Below are 21270 nucleotides of genomic sequence, written 5' to 3'. Positions count from 1 at the left end.
TAGCTATTTATAAAGTGGCACATGGCAGATAAGAAGGGGTAAGAATGTATATAGCGTTTTATTTTCAGATTGACAAGTTGATATTAAAATTAAATAATATTTCACACTATTTAATATTAATCACTATTTAGCACTAAAAATGTGTTGTGCTACATATACAATATTAGTTGTAGACTCTGTTTTTAAATATATGTTATTTTATTTAACTTCAAAAATTTTAGTGTTATTTGACTAGGTCTGCACCTAGTTAATTTCTTTGAATCTCAATTAAAATCCATATGAGGGTCTATATATGAATTAACAAATAACCCAAAATGGCATATTTTAAGAGCTAAAATAGTAGGAGTGAAACTAAATATTGTTTTCTAGCTTATAAATGCAATAGGATTTAAGATAAATATTCAAGAGAGGCTTCAATGAAAAATAGTAAAACATTCTAGAATTTGAATGCTGTAACTTAATCCTTGTATCAATCACAGAGTAATCAGGAAAACAAAGAATTTTGAGTATGTACAACACAGGGGATTTAATATAGAGATTGATTCCATGGCTGACGGGTATCTGCGAAATTAAACAGATGATAACAAGGTAATCAAAGTTGGAGAATAGCATGTATAGACTAAAGACATAAAGGAAGGAAGGGAAATTAATGTTGCTCAGGATCAAGGACTCCTGGTGAAACATGGAATCATAATAAGGAGCAGGAGCTGGCATTATAGCCACTATGGAGTCACCACCAGGGGTACAAAAGGAGAAATACTCTGGATTCTCCCTTCCTTGCCTTCCAACCTCTTATTCTGCTTCCTGTTGGTCAAAACCCTTTAGAAACAAGCTTAATGGGAGCCAGAAATATGGCCTGAAAGAACTAGCACTCCACTTCCTCTACTCCATCTCCCCTCCCCTTCCCAATCCCACAATATAGAAGAGAGCAGGAAAAGAACAAAAAAATGAACCTAATGACAAAGGTCCCAGGACAGAACTAGCAAATTGCTATATTTTCATTCCCACAAATCTAGTGTTCTCATCAGCACATAAAATGCCTAATTATGAACTTTCAGAAAATTATATTAGCAATATTATGTACATTTTTCTAGAAATAGCTGGAAGGAAATTTTCAAGCTGTATTGTCTTGAAGAAAATATTGTGGAAGAAATATTGTGAAAATATTGTCATATGCTGGGTGCTTGAGGCAGGTTTGTACACTGTAATAGTGTTGTATCATCCTAGTGGTTTGGAAAGGAGTGCATTGTAATATTCTTTATTAAGTCTATTAAGTCTTTTGCTTTATAAAGCTCAATTCTTTTAATCAAAAGTAAGTGTAATAATTTTTTAATTAAACATACATGTTGATCATGACCCATTGCCTTTGAAATACATAAAATTCATTAGTTTTTTTCTGTAACACTAAACTCTTCACTTAACAGATACTTATCTATCTATTGAGATAAAGATCTCCATCTTTCTATCTATTGAAACACTCATTTATTGAGATTCTTAAAAATTCCTTTTCACTTGGCCTAAACTGCTAAAAAGCATTTCTTTAGTCCTGCGTGAAGCATTTGATGTCCTTTCACTCAGTTTCTTATGTGCAGCATATTACTTCCCTGATCTTTTACTTAAAAAGATGTTTCATTATAGTTCTATAAACTAGATTATATCTATGGATCCCTTTGCTGGACTGCTCTGATTTGTGTTTTGTAGTCTGTTTATATCAGAAATGGCATGTTGGGGGAGCTTAAGTAGAAAAAGAGATCGAAAGAAGAAGGCCATTAGTGAAAATGTTGAGAAGCTGTGTAATACAATGGAGAAAGAAAGTACCAACTCTGGTTTGGGAGTAAGGAAGCCCCCATCAGGTGACACAGTCTGTAAGTTTAAGCAGGTCACATATTTTCTCTTAGTTTCAGTTTCCTCATTTATAAAATAAAAAGAGTGAAATATAAAAGACTGAGTTGACATTTTATCAATGACCTACACATACTGAATAAAATATAACCACAGACAATCTTATTATAGAGCAAAACTGAAAATACCTGGGAACCGGAACTCAGAGAAGTGATAAGTGATACTGAGTCAGTGGTCACCCATGGGGTGGTATGACTTAGATATAGGATCCAGGCTGGAGGCAGTTTCTTAAAGACGTAAAAGAGCCTCATCTATAAAGACAGGGCCTTAAAGGATTTCTTCTCTGAAAAACAGGGACTAGGAAAACACCACTCACTAGTTCAGGGTCTACAGGAAACTTCTGATCTACTAGAGACCTAAGTAGAAATAATATATACATAAACCATTAGAAACCCAATTATGACTCTGAGTGTATTCAAGATTGGTATTCATACTACTCCAGTGATGTAGGAAGCCCACAAAGATAATTTAAAACACAAATTTGTTTGGAACTAGTAACATTCCTAGGGCCCCATGGATGTACACCAGACTGCCACAAATAACAACAATAAAACAAACAAAAGACACACAACCATGAGAGAGAATCATAAGATGCTACAACCAGAATAATCATAACTCCAAAAATGATAAATAATATAAAAAATATAGAGAGTAAGTTGAATCTTCTTATTTGATGTATTTGGAACTAAAGGTTAAGTTAATTTCAAAAGTTAGATAAATATTGGATGTTAGCAAGATGGCTGACACCTGGCTCTTGTCATTCCACAAAAAAAGACCAAGGCAATGAACAAATAGCTGAGATTCAACTGGAATGTCAAAGAGAAAGCACTAGAGTGCAGCAGGGGAGTGGAGATACACCAGTGGTGACTGGAAGTCCAGGAGGGTGGCATGGAGGTACCCACCCTTTGCAGCCCTGTCTCTCCTACCCAGAGCAGAACTGCCTGGAGTCAAGAGAGTCTTCTGACTCCAGGGAAAAGGTAAGCAGAAGATCTTCCTTCAAAACAAAAGTTTTTTTCTCCCAGAGAGTAGAATCCCACAGACCTTACAAGCTCTGAGCCCAGTTTGTAGGAATTCAACTTCTGGGAATTCAGGCAGCTACATTGCCCTAGATTTGGAGCAAAAGGTGTCCACTTCCCAGCCCCAGCTGCCCGCTGTGAGCCAAGCTGCTGTAGTATGGCACTATTTTGAGACAAGGCAACTCTGGAGCATGCCCTGCTCTGGGGGTGTATTTGTCCATTCTCACATTACTGTCAAGAACTACTGGGTAATTTATGAAGAAAAGAGGTTTAAATGACTCACAGTTACACAGGCCATACAGGAAGCATGGCTAGGAGGCCTCAGAAAAATTAAAATCATGGCAGAAAGTGAAGGGGAAAAAAGCCCCTTACCATGGAGGAACATGAGAGACAGAAAGTGAAGAGGGAAGTGCTACATACTTTTAAACAACCAGATCTCATGAGAACACACTCACTTTCAGGAGAACAGCAAGGGAGAAATTCAACCCCATGATTCAGTCACCTTCCACCAGGTCCCTCCCCCAACATGGAGAATTACAATTTAACATGAGATTTGAGTGGGGATACAGAGCTAAACTATATCATTCCACCCCTAGCCACTCCCAAATCTCATGTCCTTCTCATATTTCAAAACTAATCATGCCTCTCAACAGTCCCCCAAAGGCTTAACTCATTCCAGCATTAACTCAAAAGTTCAAGTCCAAAGTCTCATCTGAGACAAGGCACATCCCTTTTGCTTATAAGCCTGTAAAATAAAAAGTTAGTTACTTCCAAGATGCAATGGGGGTACAAGCATCGGGTAAATGCTCCTATTCCCAAAGGGAGAAAATGGCCAAAACAAAGGGACTACAGACCCCATGTAAGTCTAAAACACAGCAGGGCAGTCATTAAATTGCTCCAAAATAATCTCCTTTGACTCCATGTCTCACATCCAGGACACAATGATGCAAGGGATGGGCTTCCAAGGCCTTGGGCAGCTCTGTCCTTTTGACTCTGAAGGGTATAGTCCCTGTAGCTGCTTTCATGGGCTGGTGTGGAGTGCCTGTAGATTTTCCAGGCATACAGTGCAAGCTATCTATCTTTCTGGGGTCTGGAGTACAGTGTTCCTCTTGTCACAGCTCCATTATGTAGTGGCCCAGTGTGAAATCTGTGTGGGGACTCCAACTCCACATTTCTCCTCCACATTGCATGAGTAGCGGTTCTCCATGAGGGCTCTGCCCCTGCAACTGACTGCTGACTGGACATCCAGACATTTCCATACATCCTCTGAAATCTAGGTGGAGGCTCCCAAACCTCTCCTCTTGCCTTCTGTGTATCCATAGGCCCAACACCACTTGGAAGCCTCTATGGCTTGGGATTTGCACCCTCTGAAGCAATAGACCACGCTGTACTTTGGCTCCTTTCAGCCACAGCTGGAGCTGGAGTGGCTAGGATGGAGCACACCGTGTCTTGAGGCTACACAGAGCAATGGGGCCCTGGACCTGGTCCACAAAACCATTTTTTCTTCCTAGACCTCCAGACTAGTGATGGGAGGGGCTGCCATGAGGGTCTCTTAAATGCCCTGTAGGCATTTTCCCCATTGTCTTGGCTGTTAAAATTTGGCTTTTCTTTACTTATGCAAGTTTCTGCAGCCTTGAATTCCTCCTCAGAAAATAGTTTTCAATTTCCTACCACATGGTCAGGCTGCATATTTTCAAACTTTTATGCTCTGCTTCTTTTTTAAATATATAAGTTCTAGTTTCAGGTGATTTTTTTGTTTATGCAAATGAGCATAGGCTGGCCAAGCCTCTTCATATCCTCCTCTAAGCAAGAGAACCTGCTGAGCCTCCAAGCAGCTGATACACCCCTTAGGCTGATTCAGTGGCTACATGGCCCTGCTCAAAACTTCAGCAAGAGCCCCATAACATCCCTCATCAGACAATGCCAGCCAAGCAACTGCATGTTCATGCTCCCAACCACAATAAAAACCCTATTACCCCATCTCAGCAAGCCAGTCCCTAAGTTGGCCAACCTGCCATGTATATGTTCATGCCTCAACCTGAGAAACAGCCCAGCAAGTTAACCCCTGGCAAAGCCCCATGACCAGCACAAACTCACTCAGCTTAGGCCACTGAGACACTTGCACATGTCACTAGTGTGGATTATAGGTGGATAATTATCTACTGCATCCACCTATAACCAATGCCGGTGGTTATAGGTGGATGCAGTAGTGTAGTTGTGTGTAGCTTCTTCAGCTGTAATCCACACTAGTGACATGTGCAAGTTTCTCAGTGGCCTAGGCTGAGTGAGTTTGTGGTGGTCATGGGGCTTTGCCAGGGGTTAACTTGCTGGGCTGTTTCTCAGGTTGAAGGCATGTACATGTACATGGCAGGTTGGCCAACTTAGGGACTGGCTTGCTGAGGTTGGGGTAATGGGGTTTTTATTCTGGTTGGGAGCATGAACATGCAGTTGCTTGGCTGGCATTGGGGCACCCCACAAAATCAACACCTCACTACTCATAAATAAGTCTCTCCCTGTGAAACCTACTCGACAAAATTGGAAGAGGTGGCTTTTCCACTAGGCATGTAGAAATCAATATAGGGTCATATTAAATATGCCACGCAAGGAAACATGACACCCCTGAAGGAAACTAATGACTCTTCTGTAACAAATCCCAATTCTAACAAATCCCACAAGTTTTGTTATGTTGTGTTTTCATTTTTATTTGTCTCAGTATTTAAAAAATTATTCTTCAGTTTTGTTTTTTACCCATAATTCTTCAAGAATTATTCAGTTTAACTATTTAATTTCTACCTACTTGTAAATTTTCCCATTTTCTCACTCTTATTCATTACATGTTTCATTTCATTGTGATCTAAAAATATACTTGAAATTATTTTTGTCTTAAATTTGTAAAGACTGGTTTTATGGCCTAATATGTGATCTATCCCAGAGAATGTCCTGTATGCACCTGAGGAGAATGTGTATTCTGCTGTTGGATGGAATGTTATATGTATATCTGTAGTTCCATTTGGTTTATATTGGTTTTCAAGGGAGTTGTTTATTAATTTTCTGTCTTAATGTTTTATCCATTATTGAAAATGGATTATTGACCAGGCATGGTGACTTATGCCTGTAATCCCAGCACTTTGGGAGACTAAGGTGGGTTGAACATTTGACCTCAGGAATTCGAGACCAGCCTTAGCAACACTGAAACGCCATCTCTAAAAAAAAAAAAAAAAAAAAATACAAAAATTAACTGGGTATGGTGGCACATAACTGTCATCTCAGCTACTTGAGAGGCTGAAATGAAAATATCACTTGAGCCTGGGAGATTGAGGCTGCAGTGAGCTATGTACTCACACCACTGTACTCAAGCCTAGGTGACAAAGGGAGATCTTGTTTTTTAAAAAAGTGGGGTATTAAAGTCTCCCACTATTTTGTATTGGCTTTATTTTCTCCATTCAGATATGTCAATATTTGTTTTATATATTTAGATGATCTGAGGTTAGATGCATATATATTTTTACTTGTTACATCTTCCTGTTGAATCAATAGTTTTATCATTATATAATGATCTTCTTCATCTCTAGAGACAGTTGTTGACTTAAAGTCTATTTTGTCTATTATGAGTATAACCATTTCACTCTCTTTTGGCTATCATTTGTGTCAATATCTTTTTCCATCCCTTCATTTTCAATCTATATGTGTGAAATCTAAAGTGAGACTTGAGAACAGCAAATCGTCAAATCTAATTTTTAAAAATCTATTCAACCATTCTAAGTCTTTTGTCTAAGAAGTTTAATCTATTTACATTTAAATAATTATTGAAAGGTGAGAACTTACTACAATTTAAAAGTAATTTCTGTTTTCCTATTGACACTATTTCCACTTGCTTTCTTACTACCTTCCTTTGTTATTTGATAAATTTTTGTAATGATTTTATTTCATTTTTTGCTTTTTATATTTTTAGTATCTATTATAGGCTTTTTCTTTGGGGTTTCCACAGGCTTGCATAAAATATCTAGTACTTACAATCATCTACTTCAAGTTGATGACAACTTGACTTCAATTACATATAAAACTATACTTTTAATGTCCTCCACATGTTTTCTTGTAGCGTATAATCCATTTTATATTGTGTATTCATTAAGAAATTTTTATGGAATTATTATTAATAATTATTAAGAATACAGTTATTCTTAATGGGTGAGGATTCAGTATAATTCAAATGGGGAAAAAGTTTCTCCTTCATAATGGACTCAAAGAATGAATGGCTGGGTTTAGCTAAATATGTACCAACATGGGGATTATATATGGAAATGATAACATTCAAGAGCATTTGCCTGATTGGGAGGCAGACTATAAGATTAGCTCGGGGAAATTTTTAAATGAGCAGTATTCTTTGCCTAATTATGGAGCCACTCTAGGGTGATGGAGTAGGATGGAGCTATTGTTCACATATTGACATGAGTTCCTAATTCTCCAGTCAGAAAAACTTTCTCAGCTCTTTCATTCACTTTGTAGTCTCTATCAGATGCATCTCCTGAAAATCTTCAAAGTGAATAATTGGTTACTTTATTAATAATATTGTCCAAATTGGTAATGAAAGTGGACCTGCAGAAAGATGATTATGAGATCATGTCTATGAGTTACTAACCTACAAAATAAATAGTCTTTTGAATGCTATGCAGATGGGTTTATAGTCTTGGTAACATTAGAAAGGAAAAGTTTTTCCTAAGCTCCAAACTCAAATGTGTGACACATTAGTCCTAAAGTGTAGTGAATCTGTGAACTATAGCTATCTAAGTACAAATCGCTATGACCAGCATTATGCAAAAATTAAATAAAAAATTATTTTCAACAGGCGATTTCAAGACTCTGAAGAACCTTCATTCACCCCTCAAACTCTCCAATTGTTGGAGTACCTGATTGCTGAGACTGTACTATTAAAGACTCATTTCTGTGGTTTGAGTTCCTTCACTGCCAAAATGCCAAAGGCCTTCAGAAAGTGAATGCTTTAAGTATCATCAGTGATTTAAATCTTAATACAAATGAGAATAGAGTGCCAGCTCCTTACAGGCAATAAAATAAGGTATTATTTTGTTGTGCTTTACTTTACTGCACTTTGCAAATACTGCATTTTTAACAAATGGAAGGTTTGTGGCAACCATGGGTGGAGCAAGACTATTGGCATAATTTTTCTAATAGCACATGGTTACCCTGTCTCTATGTCACATTTTCATAATTCTTACAATATTTCAGACATTATTATATGTGTTATGGTTAACTTTGATCAATGATCTTTGATTGTACTATTGTAATTGTTTTGTGGTACCACAAAGCACACACACAAGAAAACAGTGAAATTTAATCAATAAATAAATGTGTGTTCTAACTATTTGACTAACTGGCCATTTCCCCATCTCTTGCCCCGTCTTCATGCCTCTCTATTCCCTGACATACAAGAATATTGAAATTAAGCCAATTAATAACTCTACAATGTCCTGGAAGTTTCAAGTGCAAAGAAGAGTTGCATATATTTCACTTTAAATCAAAACCTAGAAATGGTTAAACTTAGAGAAGAGAGCAATTCAAAAACTGAAACAAGCAAAAGCTAACCCTCTTGACCAAAAAACCAAGCTATGAATACAAAGGAAAAGTAATTGAAGAAAATTAAAAGTGCTCTTCCAATAAACACATGAATGATAGGTGAGCCGAGATCGCACCATTGCACTCCAGCCTGGGTAACAAGAGCGAAACTCCGTCTCAAAAAAAAAAAAAAAAGAAAGTAAAACAGTCTATTGCTGATATGGAGAAAGTTTTTGTGGTTTTGAGGTAGGAAGTAGGTCTCAGCTCTGGAGGTGGGGCTTGGACACTGGAACAAACTGAGAACTAGCTAAAACAAGACAAGGTAGAAGAAGCTTTCCATAAGACACACTCAACAGTATGCCTTGTCAGTTTACTTTATTAATAATATTGCCCAAATTGGTAAGGAAGTGATACACCTGGAAGTTACCACCACTTTCCATGGCAACAACCCAAGGACCCAAAAGTCACCATCATTTTTCTAGAAATGTCTGCATAATCTTCTCCTTAATTAACATATAATTAAAAGTGGGTATAAATATGACTGCAGAACAACCTGTGAACTCTACGCACACTGCTTCTGGGGTAGCCCTTCTCTGCAATGAACAGTACCTCTGCTGTTGGGGTACACTGCTGCTTCTACAAACGTTGTCTACCACCACCAGGGCTCACCTTCGCATTCTTTTCTGTACCCTCCCAGGCTAAGCCACAGATTGGGGCTTGCCTGTTTTTCATCAGTGTGGATAGAAGATCATACCAGCTACAATACTCTCTTAAGCCAAAGCCTAATTTACAGCAATACCCTAACTCTCCAATTCTGTGGAGCCTGGGAGAGTAGAAGAAGCTCCAGAGGAAATACTGGAAACTAGCAGAAACTGGTTCATGAGGTTTAAGAAAAGACACCATCCCCATAATATAATAGTACAGAGTGAAGCAGCAAATACTCATGGAGAAGCTGCAGTAAGTTATATAGAAGATCTAGCTATGGTAATTAATAAAGGTGGCTACACCAAACAAGAGATTTTTAATGTAAACAAAACCAACATTCTACTGGAAGAAGATATCATGTAGGACTTTTCAGTGCTTGGCCTGAAAGTTTCAAAGGACAGGCTGACTCCCTTGTTAGGGATTAACGCAGCTGGTGACTTTATTTGAAGCTGAAGTTCATTTACCATTCCAAAAATCCTAAGGCCCTTAAGAATTATGCTAAATCTACTCTGCTTGTACTCTTTAAATAGGAAATCAAAGCCTGGATAACAGCACATCTGTTTACAACATAGTTTAATTAATGTTTTAAGCCCACTTTTGAGACCTGCTGCTCAGAAAAGGAAAAAAAAAAGCTTCCTTTCAAACTATTATTGCTCATTGACCATGTTCTGAGTCAGCTAATAGCTCTGATGGAGATGTACAAGGAGATTAATGTTGTTTTCCTCACTGGTAACACAATATTCAATCTGCAGCCCATGAATCAAGGAGCAATTTAATTTCCAAGTATTACTATTTAAGAAATAATTTTGTAACTCTGTAGCTCCCATAGATAGTGATTACTCTGATGAATCTGGGAAAAATGCATCAAAAACCTTCTGGAAAGAATTTATCATTCTAGATGCTATTAAGAACATTCATGGTTCATGATAGGAGTTAAAAATATCAACATTAACAGCAGTTTGGAAGAAGCTGATTCCAAACCTCATGGATGACTTTGAAAAGTTCAAGACTTTAGTGGAGAAAGTAACTGCAGATGGGGTGGAAAGAGAAAGAGAACTAGAATTAGAAATAGAGCCTAAATATGTAACTGAAATGCTGCAATCTCATGATAAAATTCAAATGGATGAGGAGTTGTTTATTGATATGGAATCTATTCCTGGTGAAAATGCTGTGAACATTGTTGAAATGATGACAACAAATTTAGAATATTGCATAAACTTAGTTGATAAAGCAACAGCAGAATTTGAGAGGACTGCCTCCAATCTTGAAAGGTTTGATTGTGAGTGAAATGCTCTCAAACAATATCATATGCTACAGAGAAATCTTTCATGAAAGAAAGAGTCAATCAATGCCGAAAACTTCATGGTTATCTTATTTTAAGAAATTGCCACAGCCACCCCAACCTTCAGCAATTACCATTCTGGCAAGCTTCTCCATTAGCAAAAGATTATGATTCACTAAAGACTTAGATGATCATTAGCACTTTTAGCAATAACATATTTTTAAATTAAGGTATGTACATTGATTTTGTTAGATATAAGCTGTTGCTCTCTTACTAGACTATGGTATAGTGTAAACCTAAGTTTTATATGGAATAAGAAACAAAAAAATTCTTGTGCCTTGCTTTATTGTGATATTAACTTTATTGCAGTGGTTTGGAACTGAACCTGTGATATCTCTGAGGCATGGCAATATTATACTTTTAGAAATGAGCAATTTTAAGGTCTTTAAAACTTAGGTATCATATGTATTCAATAATTTCATTATTTAAGGTAAATCTGGCTGAAAAATTCTTATTAGGATTTTATTTTATATATAGAGAACTCAGATAATATTTACATGTTTAAATCTGGCTTCCATATTCTTTTAAATTATTTGTGTATGAGGGAAATACTTAAAAAAATAAATGTAAATAGTCCTAGATTTGCACACACATGCAAAATGCACTCCTGTGTCTATAGCAATTAAAGTTTATAGCAATTAGTTTTAGTAGAGAATTCTGATTTTTCTTTTTTTTGCCTTTTATTAAAAATTTGATTAGGTTAAACAAGTGAAAGTCATAGATAATCAAGTTTTCTTAAATAGTTTAAGACTGAATGCTTAAATTCTGTAAATATAACATATTTGAAAGCAAAAATCATCATAAAATATAATAAGTATTTACCTGAATTTACCTTAGCATTAAATTTATTTTTAAATTAAAGTTTTAGTTTGATTTAAACATTATTTCCCATCCAAAATTGAAATATAGGAGATGGAACACCTTAAAACATATGAAGTTGAAAACAATAAATAAAGAAGAAAATTTTGTATAATATCTTCATTTAAAAAACTCACAGCATTTTGCAGTACCAGTTTTTTCTAGTCTTTTCTCATATGCATATATATAAAAAAATAGCTACAATTAAAGAGTAAAATGAAATTTTATATTAATTTTTTACTATATTTCCTAAGAACAGTAATTTTTCATGTTTTACATGGGCTTTGTATCTGTAATTTTAATTAATAACAAAATACTACAGTGAATTTCTTAAACATTCCCCTCTGAGTCCAGTCATGGTGGCTCATGCCTGTAATCCCAGCATTTTGGGAAGCTGAGGTGGGTGGATCATGAGGTCAGGAGTTAAAGCCTAGCCTGACCAACATGGTGAAACCCCATCTCTACTAAAAATACAAAAATGAGCTGGGTGTGGTGGCGCGTGCTTGTAATCTCAGCTACTTGGGAGGCTGGGGCAGGAGAATCACTTGAATCAGGGAGTCGGAGGTTGCAGTGAGCCGAAATCGTACCACTGCACTCCAGCCTGGCAACAGAGTCAGACTCTGTCTCAAAAAAAAAAAAAAAAAAAAAAAAATCCCCTCTGGTTTTAATATATAGTATTTAAATGCTGATTTTTAACTTATAAATGGTGGTGTGGTTAGTATATTCATGAATGTATCTTTTCTACAAATTAATGATAAAGATTTTAAGAAATAAAATGTGAGCATTTTTTAAAACTCTTGATACATAATGTCAATTTTCTTTACAAAAGGTTAATTTTAACAACTTAGGCACAGTAATGCATAAGGGTTATCACCATATTAACAGTGTTCATTAAATAGAGTCTAATTTTTTTCTGATCACCATGATTATCAGTAATCTGTGGGAAGAAAGGGTTAAAAGGTTATGAACCTCTGAAGAAATTCTGGAACTTAATGATAGAGAAATGTTTTTACCATTCCTTCCTTCCTTTTTCCTTTCTTCTTTTTTTTTGTGACAATAAAGGATTGTAATTTCCTCTTTATTGAGGTGAGTGAAATGTGGTTAATCTATTTTAAAAATGTCTTGCTATGAAATTTGTCAGTTAAAGCTGAAGTAACCTCTATTTAAAAGTCTGCCCTCTAGAAAATCAGTTTTTTCACTTATTTTTGTTATCAATGTCCTTTGAATTACAGTATCATCAAAAATATAATCTATGTTTACAAGCAAGTCTGTTGGCCTGTAGGCAGTTCTCTGTCAGCATGTATCCAGGATTCTGTTGACCTCAGTTTGTTGACAGAGCCAGATTCTAACAGAATTTCTCAGTATGATACTGTCATTGTGTCATAACAGAGCTACTGTTACTTGGTTGTTGCCTTTACAAGGGCTAACACATGCCATTAGCAGTTTCTGATCACTAATTGGGACTTTTTCTCCTAATCTTTAGAGTTTATTTTTTCCCTTAAGACACTAGAATTCTTTATCTCTACTTTCTGCCCTTTCTTGAAGAAGTGCTTGCTTTTCCTTTTTTTTTTTTAATTAGCAGACAGCTGGCCTCTGCTACTCTTTTCCCTGTATTTCAACCCCAGATCTGTCATTATATCATCTATTACATAGGGTTGTTGTGAGTGAAGAAGTTCTGCATCTTATTCTCTAAATTCATGTATGTAACAATTTAACTTTATTTTCTATAAATCATATTAATTTCTGACTCCAAGGCCTCACTGCCTGGCTGGTAGTGAATTTCAACCCAGTTATTATTGGACCCACTCATGCCAGAACTGCAAAGGCTTGCATATTGTCTGGAAAATGGGGAAGGCAGGATAGATCACTAAAGTCTCCAGGATCTCGTGGGTGTGTCTGACATCTTCTATGCACAAGCCAACTCTGGTTGTCTGGAACACAGCAGCCCTCTACTTTTGTGCCAAGCTTATGATGCAGTCGTCTCTGGCAAGGCTAGGGACTCAGTACCTGCAGTCATCTTACATGCAACCCATTGCTATTTCTTCTCTTTGTGGCTTCTGCCCTGGACAAGGTCCCTTGTTCTCCTTGCTTGGGAACCACTGACCTCTCTCTGCTGCCTAATTCAGGCAACATATGTGTATGCTTAGAATATTGAATTCCTATTTTGTCTGAGGGAAGACTTTTACTCCTGAATCTTTTTTGAAATCATAGCTTAAAGACTATTTTTTAAAATGAGTTTAGCTTTTTAGAAACAAATCTAGAGTATTGTTGCCTTTCTTTGCTTACTACTCTTCCTGAATAAGTGACACACTGAATTTGCTAAATTTATGAGCAAGGGCTATAGTTTGACTATTTGTTCCCTCCAAACCTTATGTTAAAAATTAGTTTCCAGTGTGTTGATGTTGACCCAAACATCTCTATTAGGTGGATCCCTCATGAATAAATTAATGTGTTCCCTGGGAGATGGAGGGAGTAAGCGAGTTCTCACTCTGTTAGTTTCCATGGGAGCTGGTTGTTGAAAAGAGCAGGACACTTCCCCTCTTTTTCTCTTGCTTCCTCTCTTACCATTTAGCACAGCCAGCTCCCCTTCACTTTTTCTATGAGTGGAAGCATCCTGAGGCCCTTAACAGATGCCCAATTTTGTACTTTTCCAGATAGCAGAATTGTGAACTGAATAAACCTTTTATTCTTTATAAATTGCCCAGCTTGTATATTCTTTTATAGCAACACAAAATGGATTAAGCCAGTGAGTGAGTAAAAGGAGACAGGAACAAATACAAGGAGAAAACATCCAATTACTAATAATCTCAAAATATTATCTAGCAAAATGGGGATTTAATAAGATTTCTCCTTTCTTTGTCCTCTTTGCATTTTCTATTTTTTGCTTCTTCTGCTGCCTGCTAGTTACTAACAAAAAACTGACAGAAGTGCAAAAATGGTCTTTTATCACCTTTGCAAGCCAATCATAATGCTCATTTAATTAAAAGCAAGTAACTGACTCGTTACAGTGTATCTGGACTGGCTTTTTCTTTCCTGTCACTTACCAGTTACTGAAAATTCAGGATGCCATCAAAATAGGTGTTTGTTCATGATTTTTTTTTAGAAGTCAGAGGTCCTGGGAATCTAGACACTGGGAAGTTGAGGTTTTCTGTGTTAAACCACTACATATTTTCTCAGAGTGAATTGACCTAAAAGGTTCAATGCAGTACCCACTTTCACTCTTTGGGCACTTCACAAATACTTATTAACAATTGGCTATAATTCCTGGTCTACTGGTGGGAAAATGGGGAGGTAAAATAAATTGCCTAGGCCTCCATGCTTCCTTAGTCACCCAAGGGAAGAGTTATTAGTGGCTACATACAGTGACTGAAAATAGACATCTGGTCAGGAAAACCTGAAGAGAAAGACTATTAGGGCTGCTTTTGGTAAATAGTTATACGAGATATTTCAATAATATGTAAAGAGAGTGTTTGAGGTAAGTTTTTTTTTTAATTATCAGAAAAAGCCCTTATTACCAACAGAGAGGTCATTAAAGTCTAAATTATTCATTTAAAATGTGATGCCAGAGAACTTTCTCTTTTCTGCCTTAACAATTGAACAGAAGGCTGCTCCATGAGGTAGCCAGTCTTGTTTTTATAGGACTTTAAAGCAATATTCAAGGAACAATGGTCAATGCTTATTTTTTTGTTTGTTTGACAATGCTAATAAAGCTATCTCTAGTAAAAATAAAAAAATATATAAATATAAGTTTACTTTGATTTTGATATTTTAGAAGAGGTGAACATATGTTACTCTATATACATGTGTATTTATAGTTTCTGGATAGAAAGTCTATTTCTAAGATGAGGCTCTTTGCCCTGATGCCTTTAGCCAACATTTGGGGTTCTAGCCAAAACTCTCAGAAAAGCTGACAGCCTGGTTTATCCCTGTTGAGTATTAGTCACCCTATAAAACTTCAGAACTTGGTGTATCCACTATACAAAAACACCTCTTCTGTCTTAGAGAGAAAAAGCAACCCCTTTCACTTACACAAATCAAAAATCAAACTGGGACAGTGTAAACCTTCATGTATGAAAGATCACCTTAAAAATGATCTGAAAATGGTGGGCCTTCTGAGTTCCACATGCATGTGTAACCCATGAATCATAGGCACTTTATTTCAGTTCATCTTAGCAACCAGATGAGCTGTTCTGGGGTCACGAACTGCTTTCTGCAAACTTCAGCTGATCAATATTACTAAACAAATGGAGAGGGACAGGAAGCCCAGAGAGGATGTCACTTGGAGGAGTGGTGAGCAGGGTGACTAAAATCTCCACATTTCTACAGTTTGAGGAAATGTTTCATGCCAATGCATGGTTTATGTCAATCAAACATATAAGTTACTGTGGCTGCATAAAAGCCATAAAGATGTACTTTCAAACTCTTAAAAATAAGACATCAAAATTACATCTTATAGAACTGTGCATCCCTCGAGTCTCCTTGCTGTCTTTAAGACACCCATGGTGAATGAGGTAAAGGAAAATGGAAGGAGTAGGTAGAGAAATCCTTTGAATTCTGTGTGCAGAAAAATGCAAAATCTGTACATTTACATGCAGGATCTCTTCCTCTCTCTTACTGATTTAGTAACTTTAATAATGGATTTCTCTCAACTTTGGGTTTGAGAATTGAAGTTATTACCATTTAAATTTTTTTTTTCCTGAAGTAATCTCTGGTGGTGTCAGCCATCTGGGAAAGTGAAAGAACTATGTTTCTTTTTATTTCTTTCTTTTAACCCCTAACTTCCATCCTAGACGTTTCTGCTTGAAATTGAATTTTGTGTGCTCCCAGCAACAGTATCTGTTTGGCAGTAAATAAATGTGGACATCAGAAATTTTTGTCATTGAAGTTACTAGTGTTATTGAAGAGCTCTGATGGTCTCATTTAGGAGAAACAAGTTCATTAGAGCTAGAGCTCAGCAGAGATGAAGGTGTGGGGAGAAAGCCATTCCACCAGCCTCTATGGTCAGGTGATATGGCAGTGGTGGGACAGTGTCCTCTTTCTGATGTGGAAGGATTATATGATTGCCTTGCTCTGTTTTGTGGCTTCCGACTCTTTACTCATCTTAAGTTTGTCCAAAGTTTCATTAGGTAAGAACAATGACCTTGTCTCAAGAGTTTATGGAGAAAATATTGGCATTGTCCATAACTAGTGATGTGTACAAGATACTTTCTTCTGTTAGTTTCATTTGTATTTTATGTAAAACAATTGAATTAGACTAGATGATTACAAAACGACTTTGAACAAACCTTCAGATTCTAGTTGAAGACAAATGTGTGAGAAGGCCCGGTGGTATGGGCTCTGTTGATAGATAACTATACTGCTGCAGATGCAATGCTTCATGTGATTCCAAACATGCACCTCTCAGGAGGACAGAGTTCTCATTCTGATATGTAGTGAATGTGCTTAATCAGCATCTACCAATTCAAGAGAGGGCCTACCTGTGGGGCACCACCGCTTTGATGCTACTCCCAAGAAAGCCCTTGGAAGTTGTGACTGTGATCTCTAAGCTATAAAAGATACCCACAATTCAACTAGATGTCACTGGTATGGTCCTATCAATAAAAAATATATAAAACTTACAAAAACTGAAAAGTGCATTTAAATTAAAAAATCAAATAAACAACCTTCTCTGAGTTTACTAAAGATGAAGACTACAACTGTAGTGAGGTCTATAAGACAAATTTAAAGAGTGCAGTTAAGAAGTAGTTCCTGCTATAAAACCATCAGTGTCACCATCAAGAATCTAGTAGTATTTCTGGTGGTCATACAACTCCAACTGGATAAGAAGGAACTCCCTAAAATGTGCTTGGTGAAACGTAATTGTTTTATTAGCAGGCTGGCATCTTTGTAAAGTACAAAAATTCTTAAAAGAATCAAATCCACACTATTAACATTTTCTGCTAAAGAGGATTCACATATTTAATAACTTACATATTAAAATACATAAGATAATTTTACCTACTAAACAGCTCAGTTTTTTTTTCAACTTCCAACTTCTACTTGATTTATTGTACTTTAAGTTCTGTGGTTCATGTGTAGAACATGTAGGTTTTTTACATAGGTATATATATGCCATGGTGGTTGGCTATGTCCATCACCCTGTCATCTATGTTAGATATTTCTCTTAATGCTATCCCTCCCCTAGCCCCCCACTCCCCAACAGACCTCAGTGTGTGATGATCCACCTCACCGTGTCTATGTGTTCTCATTGTTCAGCTCCTACTTCTGAGTCAGAACATGTAGTGTTTGGTTTTCTGTTCTTGTGTTAGTTTGCTGAGAATGGATGGTGTCCAACATCATCCATGTCCCTGCAAAGAACATGATCTTATCCTTTTTTATGGCTGCATAATATTCCATGGTGTATATTGCCACATTTTCTTTATCCAGTCTATCATTCATGGGCATTTGGGTTGGTTCTAAGTCTTTGTTACTGTGAACAGTGCTGCAATAAATATACATGTGCATGTGTCCTTATAATAGAATGATTTATAATCCTTTGGGTATATATCCAGCAATGAGATTGTTGGGTGAAATGGTATTTCTAGTTTTAGATCCTTGAGGAATCGCCACACTGTCTTCCACAATGGTTGAACTAATTTACACTCCCACCAACAGTGTAAAAGCATTCCTATTTCTCCACATCCCCTCCAGCATCTGTTTCCTGACTTTTTAATTATTGCCATTCTAACTGGCATGAGTTGGTATCTCATTGTGGTTTTGATTTGCATTTCTCTAATGACCAGTGATGATGAGCTTTTTTTCATGTTTGTTGGCTGCATAAATGTCTTCTTTTGAAAAGTATCTGTTCATATCCTTTGCCCATTTTTTTGATGGGGTTGTTCACTTTATTCTTGTAAATTTAAGTTCTTTGTAGATTCTGGATATTAGCCCTTTGTCAGATGTCTCCAGATTTTGTAATGATCACCATTCTAACTGGCGTGAGATGGTATCTCAATGTGATTTTGATTTGCATTTCTCTCATGACCAGTGATAATGAGCTTCTTTTCATATGTTTGTTGGCTGCATAAATATCTCCTTTCACTAAGCGTCTGTTCATATCCTTTGCCCACTTTTTGATGGGGTTGTTTTTTTCCTGTAAATTTGTTTAAGTTGTTTGTAGATTCTGCATATTAGCCCTTTGTCACATGGGTAGACAAAATTTTCTCCCATTCTGTAGATTGCCTTTTCACACTGATGATAATTTATTTTGCTGTGCAGAAGCTCTTTAGCTTAATGAGATCCAATTTGTCATTTTTGGCTTTTGCTGCCATTGCTGTTGGTGTTTTAGTCTTGAAGTCTTTGCCCATTCCTATGTCCTGAATGGTATTGCCTAGGTTTTCTTCTAGGGTTTCTGTGGTTGGAGGTCTTATGTTTAAATCTTTAATTCATCTTGAGTTAATTTTTGTAAAAGGTATAAGGAAGGGATTCAGTTTCAGCTTTTTGCATATGGCTAGCCAGTTTTCCCAACACCATTTATTCAATAGAAAATACTTTCCCCATTGCTTGTGTTTGTCAGGTTTGTCAAAGATCAGATGGTTGTAGGTGTGTGGCCTTATTTCTGAGGCCTCTATTCTAATGGTCTATATGTCTGTTTTGATACCAGTACCATCCTGTTTTAGTATAATTTGAAGTAAGGTAGCCTGATGCCTCCAGCTTTGTTTTTGTTTTGTTCTTTGCTTAGGATTGTCTTTGCTATACAGGCTCTTTTTTGGTTCCATATGAAATTTAAGGTTTTTTTGTTTTTTTTTTTTTTTAATTCTGTGAGAAAAGTCAATGGTAGCTTGATGGGCATAGCATTGAATCTATAGATTACTTTGGACAGTATGGCCATTTTTATGGTACTGCTTCTTCCTAACTATGAGCATGAAATGTTTTTCCATTTGTCTGTGTCCTCTTATTTCCTTCAACAGTGGTTTGTAGTTCTCCTTGAAGACGTCCTTCACATTCATTGTAAGTTGTATTCTTAGGTACTTAATTCTCTTTGTAGCAATTGTGAATGTGAGTTAACTCATGATTCGGCTCTGTTTGTTTGTTATTGGTGTACAGGAATGCTTGTGATTTTTGCACATTGATTTTGTATCCTGAGACTTTGCTGAAGTTACTTATCAGCTGAAGGAGATTTTGGGCTGAGATGATGGGGTCTTCTAAATATACAATTATATCGTCTGTAAACAGAGACAATTTGACTTCCTGTTTACATATTTGAATACCCTTTATTTCTTTCTTTTGCCTGATTGCTCTGGCCAGAATTTCCAGGACTTTGTTGAATAGGAGTGGTGAGAGAGGGCATCCTTGTCTTGTGCCGGTTTTCAAAGGGAATACTTTCAGTTTTTGTCCATTCAGTATGATATTGACTATGGGTTTCTCATAAATAATGCTTATTATTTGGAGATATGTTCCATCAACATCTAGTTTATTGAGAGTTTTTAGCATGAAGGACTGTTGATTTTTGTCAAAGGTCTTCCCTGTATCTATTGAGATAATCATGTAATTTTTGTCTTTGGTTCTATTTATGTGCTGGATTATATTTGTGAATTTTCTTATGTTGAACCAGCCTTGTATCCCAGAGATGAAGCCAACTTGATCGTGATGGATATGCTTCTTGATGTGCTGTTGGATTTGGTTTGCCAGTATTTTATTGAAGATTTTTGCATTGACGTTCATCAGGGATATTGGCTTGAAATTTTCTTTTTTTGTTGTGTCTTTGCCAGGTTTTTGTATCAGGATGATGTTGGCCTCATAAAATGAGTTAGGGAGGATTCCTTCTTTGTGTATTGTTTGGAATAGTTTCAGAAGGAATGGAACCAGCTCCTCTTTGTACCTCTGGTAGAACTCGGCTGTGAACCCATCTGGTTCTGGACTTTTTTTGGTTGGAAGGCTACAAATTACTGCCTCAGCTTCAGACCTTCTTATTGGTCTATTAGGGATTCAGCTTCTTCCTGGTTTAGTAGTGGGAGGGTGTAAGTATCCAGGAATTTATCCATTTCCTCTAGATTTTCTGTTTTATTTGCATAGAGGTGTTTATAGTATTCTCTGATGGTAGTTTGTGTATCTATGGGATCGGTGGTGATATCGCCTTTACAATTTTTTTTATTTGCATCTATTTGATTTTTCTCTCTTTTCTTCTTTATTAGTCTGGCTATTGGTCTATCTATTTTGTTGATTTTTAAAAAAAACAGCTACTGGATTTATTGATTTTTTTTAAGGATTTTTTTGTGTGTCTCTATTTCCTTCAGTTCTGCTCAGATCTGAGTTATTTCTTGTCTTCTGGCTGGCTTTTGAATTTGTTTGTTCTTGCTTCTCTACATTTTTAAATTTAATGTTAGGGTGTCAATTTTAGATTCTTCTTGCTTTCTTTTTTGGGCATTTGCATTATGAATTTCCCTCTACACATTGTTTTAAATGTGTCCCAGAGATTCTGATATGTTGTGTGTTTGTTCTCATTGGTTTCAAAGAACATCTATTTCTGCCTTCACGTCATTATTAATCCAGTAGTTATTCAGGAGCAGGTTGTTTAGTTTCCATGTAGTTGTACGATTTTGAGTGAGTTTCTTAATCCTGAGTTCTAATTTGATTGCATTGTGGTCTGAGAGACTGTTATGATTTCCATTCTTTTGCATTTGTTGAGGAGTGCCTTACTTCCAATTATGTGGTCAATTATAGAACAGGTGCAGTATGGTGCTGAGAAGAATGTATATTCTGTTTTCTCATAAGAATTTCCATGTTGCCAAAATACATTTGCAATAAACCACTCCTACAGCTATCAAGAATCCATGTACTTGGGCTATTTTTCTCGTATAAAAGTTATTTGTGCTTTTTATTTCAAAATACATTCTT

At 36.4% G+C, this 21270-nt stretch overlaps 1 protein-coding gene across 7 annotated transcripts in view; it reads left to right on the top strand.

The window, feature by feature from the left end:
- Positions 1-21270, top strand: part of TBX18 (T-box transcription factor 18) — a 312102-nt gene that overhangs the window by 145843 nt on the left and 144989 nt on the right. Inside the window, exon 10 of one of the 7 annotated variants that reach the window (XR_004741912.3) lies at positions 7765-11247. The exons of 5 other annotated variants lie outside the window; for them this stretch is intronic. The gene's annotated coding sequence lies outside the window, so the exon portion shown is untranslated. Of the gene's footprint in view, positions 1-7764; positions 11248-21270 lie in introns of those variants that run through there. One more of the 7 variants, XM_035296255.3, reaches the window with a different exon arrangement.

This window comes from Callithrix jacchus, chromosome 4, assembly GCF_049354715.1.
Source record: "Callithrix jacchus isolate 240 chromosome 4, calJac240_pri, whole genome shotgun sequence".
Taxonomy (NCBI): Eukaryota; Metazoa; Chordata; class Mammalia; order Primates; family Cebidae; genus Callithrix; species Callithrix jacchus.
The sequence above is the reverse complement of the archived record's forward strand: the minus strand, read 5'-3'. Positions and strand labels throughout refer to the sequence as shown.